Genomic DNA, 10,962 nt, shown 5'->3' with positions numbered 1-10,962 from the left:
TTCGTGCACCGTCTCTTTAAAAAAGCCGGCCGGCAATTCAGCAGCGGTACCCGACAATTTATAACAGACAGAATAGAGCTTCACACATAGATTAGATAGATAGAAACATGTCAGTCACATATATATGAAGTACTGTGACAGTGTTGCTTACTGTACTTGTCATTTAGTGTAAAGGATTTATTAAAAAAAATATTAGTGTTTTCATGCACTGTCTCTTTAAAAAAGCCGGCCGGCAATTCAGCATCTGTACCCGACAATTTATAACAGACAGAATAGAGCTTCACACATAGATTAGATAGATAGAAACATGTCAGTCACATATATAATAAGTACAGTGACAGTGTTGGTTACTGTACTTGTCATTTAGTATTAAAATAAAGGATTTATTATTAAAAAAAATTGGCGTGGGGTTCCCCGTAATTTTAGTCTCTAGCTGAGGTTAAGCAGACAGCTGGGGCAGATGTTTGAAGCCTGGGAAGGGGGTAATACCCACGGAGCTTCCCAGGCTACTAATATCAGCCCCCAGCTGAATACCTAGGTTAGTAATGGAGAGGCGTCTATAAGACACCCCCATTACTAACCCCATAGTGAAAGTTTAAAGAAAACACAACACCCAGAATAAAGTCCTTTAATTGAAATAAAGACACAATTCTTTATTGTTCTAAATTAAACCATACTTACCGTCACGCCCATTCCAGCTGAAGCCAACGATCTCCTGTAATAAAAATAAAATAATAAAGCAACCTCATCCTTACCTTTCCATGGTTCCCACGACAGCTTCAGCTCTGCTACATCGAGATGACAGGCTGGAGCGCAGCAGAACGCTGCCATCCAGCCTGTCATCCCGCAGACACTGAGAAGCGCAGGCATGCTTGCGCTCCTCAGTGTCTCGCTGTGACGGCATCCAGATAATGAAATAATGAAAAAAAAATTGATGTGGGGCTTCGCCCTATATTTGTGTCCAGTCAGGTACAGCAGGCAGGAACGGGCTGCTCCCAACCACCAGCTGCCTATTTGTACCTAGCCGGACACAACAATATAGGGAAGCCCTTTTTTTCTTAATTATTCCATGAATTTCATGAATTTAAAAAAAAAATACGTGGAGCTTCGCCCTATTTTTGTGTCCAGCCAGGTACAACTAGGCAGCTGGGGGCTGGAATCTGCAGCGCAGGGAGGCCCAAGCTTTCTGGGCCCCCCCCCCCGCTGCAAATTGCAGTCCGCAGCCGCCCCGGAAAATGGCGCATTCATAGAAGCGCCATCTTCTGGCGCTGTACCCAACTCATCCAGGGCCCTGGTGCGGTGGCTCACTGGGTAATAAAGGGGTTAAGGCCAGCTTGGCATTATCAGCTGGCCCTAAGCCCGAAATTCATGGGGTCACGCCAATATTAGACATGACCACCATGAATTTCTAGTAAAGTATTTAAAAAAAACACAAACACCCAGAAAAAAGTCCTTTAATTGAAATAAACACACAATTCTTTATTGTTCTAAATTAAACCATACTTACCGCCACGCCCATTCCAGCTGAAGCCAATGATCTCCTGCAATAAAAGTAAAATAATAAAGCAACATCATCCTTACCTTTCCATGACTCCCACGACAGCTTCAGCTCTGCTACATCGAGATGACAGGCTGGACCGCAGCAGAACGCTGCCATCCAGCCTGTCATCCCGCAGACACTGAGAAGCGCAGGCATGCTTGCGCTACTCAGTGTCTGGCTGTGACGGCATAAAGATGAGCCGAGGTCATGTCCAATGAACTCGGCTCACCTTATGCACGTCACTGACAGCGTGGGAAAATTCTCACGCTGAAGCGCTGAGTGCAGGAGAATTTTCCCACGCTGTCAGTGACGTACATGAGGTGAGCCGAGTTCATTGTCGGCTCATCTGGATGCCGTCACAGTCAGACACTGAGGAGCGCAAGCATGCCTGCGCTTCTCAGTGTCTGCGGGATGACAGGCCGGATGGCAGCGTTCTGCTGCGGTCCAGCCTGTCATCTCGATGTAGCAGAGCTGGAGCCGTCGTGGGAACCATGGAAAGGTAAGGATGAGGTTGCTTTATTATTTTTCTTTTATTGCAGGAGATCGTTGGCTTCAGCTGGAATGGGCGTGACGGTAACTATGGTTTAATTTAGAACAATAAAGAATTGTGTCTTTATTTCAATTAAAGGACTTTATTCTGGGTGTTTGTGTTTTTTTTTAACTTTGACTATGGGGTTAGTAATGGGGGTGTCTTATAGACGCCTCTCCATTACTAACCTGGGCTTGATGTCAGCTGGCATTATAAGCTGACATGAACCCCAGCCCTATTACCCCCTGCCACCGCACCAGGGCAGCGTGGAAGAGCGAGGCTAAGTGCCAGAATTGGCGCATCCTATGGATGCGCCATTTCTGGGGCGGCTGACGGCTGGTGTTTCTAGCCTGGGAGGGGGCCAATATTCATGGCTCCCTTCCTGGGCTATTAATATCAGCCCCCAGCTGTCTGCCTAGCCTTTGCTAGCTATTAAATTAGGGGGGACCCCACGTCATTTTTTTGGGGGGGTCCTCCATTTTAATAGCTAGTAAAGGCTAGGTATTCAGCTGGGGGCTGATATTAGTAGCCTGGGAAGCTCCGTGGGTTTTACCCCCTTCCCAGGCTTCAAACATCTGCCCCAGCTGTCTGCTTAACCTCCGCTAGAGACTTAAATTATGGGGGATCCCACGCCAATTTTTTTTAATAATAAATCCTTTATTTTAATACTAAATGACAAGTACAGTAACCAACACTATCACTGTACTTATTATATATGTGACTGACATGTTTCTATCTATCTAATCTATGTGTGAAGCTCTATTCTGTCTGTTATAAATTGTCGGGTACCGCTGCTGAATTGCCGGCCGGCTTTTTTAAAGAGACAGTGCACGAAAACACTATTATATTTTTTAGTAAATCCTTTACACTAAATGACAAGTACAGTAAGCAACACTGTCACTGTACTTCATATATATGTGACTGACATGTTTCTATCTATCTAATCTATGTGTGATGCTCTATTCCTTCATGTCTAAATTGTCGGGTACCGGTGTATGCCGCTGCTGAATTGCCGGCCGGCTTTTTTAAAGAAAGCGTCTTCTGAGCAGTTTGTGAGCTTTTGGACACCTTTGAAGGTGTTTTCTATGTGTTCCTATGTGTTTTTGTTTGCCTGCCATTGGTTTTAACGGTGTTCGACGGTGTTCTAAGGTGTTCGACGAACAGTTCGACGAACAGTTCCTCGAACATCCCGGTGTTCGACGAACCGAACCGAACCCGAACACTACGGGGGTGGCTCAACACTATTCAGGAGTTTTCCTTCTTGGTTTTACAATTTCAATGTTGAGGGATTTATAACAATACTAGATGGTGGCTCGATTCTAACGCATCGGGTACTCTAGAATAGGTATGCGGCCGACCGGGCGCAAGCAGCAGAGCGGTGTTTACATTTGGCGAAAATAATGGTGATTGGTCACGGCCGCGACCAATCAGCAGAGCGGTGTTAAACTTTGGCACCAATATCGCTGATTGGTCGCGGCTGGCCACCGCGACCAATCAGCGAAGCGGTGTTTAAATTAGGCGCCAATATCGCTGATTGGTCACGGCCGGTGGTTGCGACTAATCAGCAGAGCGAGGTTTAAATTTGGCGCCAATACTGCTGATTGGTCGCGACCAGCGACAGCGACCAATAAGCAGAGCGTTGTTTAAATTTAGCACCAAAATTGCTGATTGGTCGCGGCCGGCCACCGCGACCAATCAGCAGAGCGGGTTTATATTTGACGCCAAAATCGCTGATTGGTCACGCCCGGCAGTAGCGACCAATCAGCAGAGCGGTGTTTCAATTTTCCCCCAAAATCGCTGATTGGTCGGGGCCGGCGGCCGCAACCAATCAGCGTCGTATTAGTGAGGACCGGGGAGCAGCGCTGCCTGTACGAGTACTTCCGCTGCCAGCAGCTGGGAGATGAGCGGCTGCTCGCAGCAGAAGCATCCCGACCGGCGGTGCCGCTCCTCGGTTCTCCGTTCACACTTGCCGTTGGGAGAAAATAGAGCATTTTTTACATTTTGCGCTAATCTCGCTGATTGGTCGCGGTCGGCTGTCATCCACGACCAATCAGCAGAGCGTTGTTTAAATTTGGCGGCAAGATCGGTGATTGGTCGCGGCTGCTATTTAAATGTGGCGCCCAAATTGGTGACCAATCAGCAGAGCGGTGTTTAACTTTAGCGCCAAGATCACTGATTGGTCGCAGGCGGAGAGCGCGACCAATCAGCGAATCGTATTGGCAGGGTCGGACTGGGGTGCCTAGGGCCCACCAGGGGAACTGACTCTAGGGGCCCACACTACAGCCCACCATAAACGGTATTATTACTTGTTATGCTTGTCTATAATGCACTATAGTTACATGATTGGCTGCACTGTGGAGCACTGAGCGGCAGGACTTTCTTCGAACAGTCATTCCATACTGCCAGAGTCTCTATAATGGTAACTTGTCACCTTGAAAAACGCTATTTATCTGCAGATATAGGGGTAATCTGCAGGTAAATAGGGTTTAAAGCCTGGTTAGACGGCTTAATGGAAAAGCGTTGGCTACACGGAGAAAATTACGTTTTATTCTCCCTGCCGCCACTCGCTTCCTGTCATAGGATCGGTGCAAGGAGGGAGACATTACAGTCACCGTGAACTACAAAGTGAGGGTGCTGCAATAACGTCCGACACCTGGATTGTGACACTTCCATGGAGGCCAACCTCAGGCTGAGCTTCATTGAATGACTAACATGGCAGCAGCACCTGGTAACTAGTGCTGAGCGAGAATGGTCAGATAAGGTGTGATCCCAGCATGCTCGGGTGTTATCCAGGTATCTTGTAGTGCTCTGCTAATATGCTCGAGTCCCCAGGGTAGCATGTTTTGCGGCAGTAGACAGACGCAACACATGCAGGAATTGCCTGTTTGTTAGGTAATCCCTGCATATGTTGCTTCTGTCTACCGCCGCAAAACATGTTACCGCAGGGACTCGAGCATATTAGCAGAGCACTACAAGATACCTGGATAACACCCGAGCATGCTGGGATCACACCTTATCTGACCACACTCACTCAGCACTACTGGCAACCCATCAGCAATCTGCAACTGCGTCACAGGGGGCAGAAGGGAGCAGGTGACTGCATGCACCGGGCATTGTGCTACCTAAATGCTGCTGTCAGTGATTGACAAGGGCACTTAAATACTCAAAACAGCAGCAATCAAGGCGAGCTCTGATCACTGCTGTTACAGGCAGACGCCGGCTATGTAACACAGCCGACATCTGCCCGGTATGGAGCAGGCTCAGCTCCTGAACCCGCTCCATACAAGTACAACCCAATGGTGACAGTTATGACAAGGTTAGCAAATTTCACTTGTCTGTTCCTAAATGTGGAAAGACAAATGGAATTCCCTAACACATGTGAAAGAGACCTAATAGATTTAGTAAAGGTGCCTCAAGCATATGAATGTTATTACACACCACAATGCACAGTTACATACACACATCTTACAAAATACATACTATTCCAGATACGCAGACGAGCACAAACACATCAGTACATGAATACATCATCTGAACCACCACCATTTGTAATGTCAGGTCAGCCCCATATATCTTTGTATCGCATAAATCTACAACTCCCAGTATGTAATTAACAATAGAGATACTGGGAGTTGTTATCAGTCATCATCAGACTGCGGACCATACAGCAACCACAGTACTGATGAGACACAGGCAGGATCACAAATGAACATTTACATCCAGGTATCTTACCTGAGACGTCTTCTCTGATTAGAGTCGTTCTCTTTCTTTTCTTCCTCTTGTCCAGTCTCCATGATGACTTTTCTCATCCACAGCTCGTCTCTGCAGACTTCCATCTTCTCCGGTCTTCTGCAGCACATCCCGACAAGATGCCCTTAAAGATTATAATGCTCCTGAATAAAAATATCTACACTGAGCCCCTGAATAAACCTAACTCTTACAATGCTTCCTGCACAAAACATGACATACACTCTACCCCTCTTATGGTACCTGCTCTCCACACTGTCCTATCCTTACCATACTGGGCCCCCTGTTCACATTGTCCTCTCACACGGTGTCCCCCCTATACTACCCAGTCTCTATACTGTGCCCCTTCATCACACTCCCCCTCCTCAGCATACTGTTCCCTCCTTTCTGTGCCCTCACACTGTTTCCCCCATACTGCCGCATCTCTATACCTTCCCCCACACTACCTAGTCTCTGTGCTGTGTCACCTCACACTTTTCTCCCTCCATACTGTCTCCTCACACTATTCCCCCACTCTCCATACTGTTTCCTCATACATCCCCATTCTGTTCCTGCACTCATTCCCACCCCTCCCCTAGTTCACCATACTGTTTCTTCACACATCTCCCCATTCTGTCTCCTAAAATTTCTCTCCCATCTCTCTCCAAATATAATAAATCTTCGGAAGAGCACACAGACATGCAGAAGCACGCTTACACACACAAAAGCGCACACAGACACATACTAAGGGCTCTTTCACACGTCAGTACATGCGGTGACCGTTTCCACACGTACCAGAGACACTGACACACGTAGACCCATTCACATGAATGCGTATGTGCACATGTCAGTGTGTTTCCACTTTCTACAGACCATGTGGTGTCCGTGGGCAAATCACGCTGACATGTCTGTTTTTTACCTGCTGTCCAGACCGCAAAAAGTCCCGCACACTGATGACAGTTAGCACCCGGTGCTTGGGAAGAGCGCTGAGCGCTGCCCTCATCATAGATCCCTGCAGGCGCTGCGATCAGTACCAGCAGGGTCAATGATGAGAGTAGTAGTCTACTCCCGCCATGTCCAACTGTAAAAAGAATAAATTAAAAAAAACCTTATACTAACCTCTACTAAGTGTCACCCGCTGTAATCCGTGCGAGCGTTCACGCCGAGGAGAATGTCTCCTGCAGCGAGTGGGCTCCGGAGCTGCGCTCAACAAGCGGTGCCCTGTCATTCACTAAGCGCAGCTCTGGAGCAAGCTCGCTGCAGGAGTCATTCTCCTCGGCGTGAGCGCTCGCACGGATTACAGCGGGGGACACTTAGGAGAGGTGAGTATAAGGATTTTTTTATTTTATTCTTATTTTTACAGTTGGACACGGACACGGTGGGAGTAGACTACTACTCTCATCATTGACCCCGCTGCTGCTGATCACAGCGCCTGCAGGGATCTATGATGAGGGCAGCGCTCAGCACCCGGCTCTTGGGAACAGCGCTAACTGTACACTGATTCCCAAGCGCTGGTACGTGTCACACGGATGACACACAGGTGGACACGGATATCTCCAGTCCCGTAAATATCAGGACATGTGAAAGAGCCCTAATATACACACGCAGATACACATGCTCACAGAAATGGGGACAAGTACACACACAGGCAAGCACACACAGAAATGCACAGACACACTCAGACAATCACACACAAAAATGCAGACACGCAGGGAAGCACACACACACATATGTGTGAAGACACATAAACACACAGTCATATACACACACACCGGCATATACACACACACACACATACAGGCATATACACACACAGGCATATACACACACACACACACACACACACACACACAGGCATATACACACACTGTACACACACTGTACACACACAGGCATATACACACACTGTACACACACAGGCATATACACACACTGTACACACACAGGCATATACACACACTGTACACACACTGTACACACACAGGCATATACACACACACAGGCATATACACACACAGGCATATACACACACACACACACACACACAGGCATATACACACACTGTACACACACAGGCATATACACACACTGTACACACACTGTACACACACAGGCATATACACACACTGTACACACACAGGCATATACACACACTGTACATGTAGCACCCTGAGGATTCGGCTGCTACAGGGGTATTGCACCTCAGCCAGAGGTGTGATATTCCACTCCCGGGTAAGGATGGATTGTGGAACTGAGCTCAGTTAGCTGCATGCACTACACACATCCCATTTCCGAGGAACAGACCGATGGTACTCCCACTAGAGAAATGTGCAGGTACGACAGTGTCTGTTCCTGGCTGGAGTGGGAGGGGGGTGGAACATCCCAGTAGTGTAGGGGCAGATAGGGGGAGCAGCCTGGGTAAAGTTAGGAGCTCATTGGGTGCTGGTCACCTGAGCTCACACATAGAGGGAGTATATAAGGTGGGCACCATCTTAGATCAGGGTCAGTCTGTCAGTCTTTTGTCAGAGCAGAGGAGAAGAGCAGCTCCAAGGCCAAGAGAGAGAGAGAGGAGAAAGAAAGACCCAGAGGGGGAGAAAGAAGGAACTCCAAGAGCCCAAATTAGACCAGAGGGTGAAGAGTCGGCAACAGGGTACCGGATCCCAAGCTGGCAGAGGCTACAGCACACCTTAGCCAGGAACCGGAGGTCGTGGGCAGGATCTGCCACGATCACCCACTAAATCCACCCGGAAGGCAGACCAGGAATAGGGTCAGGGAACCCAGAGACAAGGGTTTACCACCAAGAGGCCCGAGGGAGCCGGACATAGGTGGATCCCTGGTGGGGAAGGCCAGAGAAGAGGACAAGACAGAAAGGGAGCTCAGGACCACGCTCCAGAATCACCTGGGGGTTGGCCGAGTCCAGGACCTGGTGGACGCAGCACGGCTCGGGTGGTCACTCAAGGCCGGAGTGACCAGAACAACTGCAGTAAGTAAGCAAACCCTGAACTGCACAGCCCGACTCTGAGTCTCATTTCCATCCCCGCTGCACCACCACAACCCCCATCCTCTGCAACTGACCCCCTGAGGCTATACCCCTCCCGTTGGGGGTTATACTACCTGAGCTGCACATACATCACCAGCCTCAGTGGACCCTGCTGCAGCGGCGGCCGTATTGACCGCAAATCAACGGGTGGCGTAGTCGACACAAAAGAACATCTGGTAACATCATAAGGACTGCCACACACTGAGTTTGACACCCTGGGCACGGACCGGGTCACAGCCACTCGGAGACTACAACCCCCATCTGATCCGGCTCCGGGTATTCCCTAACAGCACTGGCCCAGGGGGCGCGTCAACTTTGGCGTAGTCGGCAGGATTACGTGCCCGCAACAACCGGGTACTGCGTGCCTGAAGAAAAGTACATCGTTACCTTAAAAAGAAGTCTCCTGCCGGTTCCGGAGGGTCCCCGCCATCGGGCCCCATCACAGGTCGTTTCCCGCCGGTTGTCCGCCATTTGCAGCTTTTTCCCGCCATCCATGGAGTTTCCCGCCACTGTGAGACGATTCCCGCCATTTCCAAAGATTTCCCGCCTTGGAAGAGCGGACGCCATTATGGGCGTGCCAGAGGGTGGCAAGAGGTCACCTCCCATCGTGGGCAGGTCGAAGAATGGCGCCAAAAGCGGAAACCGCGCCCACCAACAGAGACTGTGATGCTGGAAGTGTCCATCAGCGTGAGAGAACTGCCCCTGGAACTGAAGTTGCCCCGGGACCACCCTCGATGTGGGCGGAGACAGAAGAAGAGAACAAAGATGGGTGTCGCCTGGAGCAGTCTGGAGAAAGCGCACCCGGAGACAAGACGTCTGGAAGAGAGTCCAGAGAGAGCCTACCCGGAGATGGAGGAAGAGCCAGGCAGCACCGACCCAGCGGTCAGGAGCCTGATGCGGGCCGCCACTCCAGGCAGCACCGACCCAGTGGTCAGGAGCCTGTTGCAGGTCGCCACTCCAGAAGGCCTGCTGGAGATCCTAACACAGCTCCCTCGAGACCGGGAGTGTGCACAGACCGCGCTGGAGGGCCTCGCACAGAGGTTGGCCCGGGTGCAACGAGAGACGTTGGCGGAGTGGAGCCGAGAGATGGCCCAGCAGACCGAGACTCGTCAGCGGAGCACGCCGCCCGAGACGAGGAGACAGACCGCCTCTGAGGATGGCGCAGGAGGAATGAAGGCCGGAGACGGCGCCGAGAAGGGAGCCGAACGAATGGAGGCAGGTAAAGGGGACGTCACTACCCCGAGCCGGGAAACCGCGTGCCTGCCCCAGCTCCCCGTCGCAGAGCCCGAAGTACCCCCTGCCGTGCCCGTCGCTGCAACGTCACCGCCGCAGACTAGGCCTCAAACGGAAGCCGCGACCCCTGTGACGTCACGCGCCTCGACCCCGAGCGTGGCCAAGCAGGAAGTACCATCGGCCTGGTCGCAAGGCCTAGTACCCCCGGGCGCCGCAATACCAACAGCGCCCCCTACCTCCGCGGAGCCCCCGGCCTGGTCGCAGGGCCAAGTAACATAAGGCGCCGCCGTTCTTACGGTGCCCTTTACTTTCAAGGTGCCCCAGGCCTGGTCGCAAGGCCTGGTTAACCCGGGCGCCGCTACCACCACGGCGCCCATAACACCTAAAGTACCGCACCTGGGTGAGGACCTGTTCGCCCAGCATACGTGCCCGGATGGGCAGCCCTTCGTATGGCCCCAGGAATACATCCAGCTGGAGCTGCAAAAAGCAAGGGCCATGTGCGAACCCCTGATCCCGGCTCCAAAGCCCATGAAGAGGATCTCGCCCCCGCTAGAAGAGACCCAGTTTGAGTGGGATCCCACCGGAGAAGACCTCATGGGGTTCACTCAGGAGACTCGGGCGGCCGCAGCAGAGCGTGCAGAGTGCTGCCGGCAGCAGCTCGAGGTCTTCGAGAGGGAGCGGAGAGAGAGGCGGGTCCGGGAACAGCAAGCGCAGATAAGGAGCGCGGAGCAGAAGAGCCGGACCAGGAGGAATCCCCGTGCAGCTCATGGTCCCCCTTCCACCGGGACTGTGATAAAATTCAACATGCAGCATGGGTGGGGCTTCATTAGAGACCATCAGACCCCCGGCGAAGTCTTTGTAACCCGCAGAGACGTAGAAAGTCATCTGCCGGAG

The sequence above is a fragment of the Phyllobates terribilis genome, unplaced genomic scaffold (assembly GCF_046119375.1).
Source record: "Phyllobates terribilis strain yellow unplaced genomic scaffold, ASM4611937v1 Scaffold_3__8_contigs__length_932513732, whole genome shotgun sequence".
Classification (NCBI taxonomy): Eukaryota; Metazoa; Chordata; class Amphibia; order Anura; family Dendrobatidae; genus Phyllobates; species Phyllobates terribilis.
Note: the sequence above shows the minus strand (reverse complement) of the source record.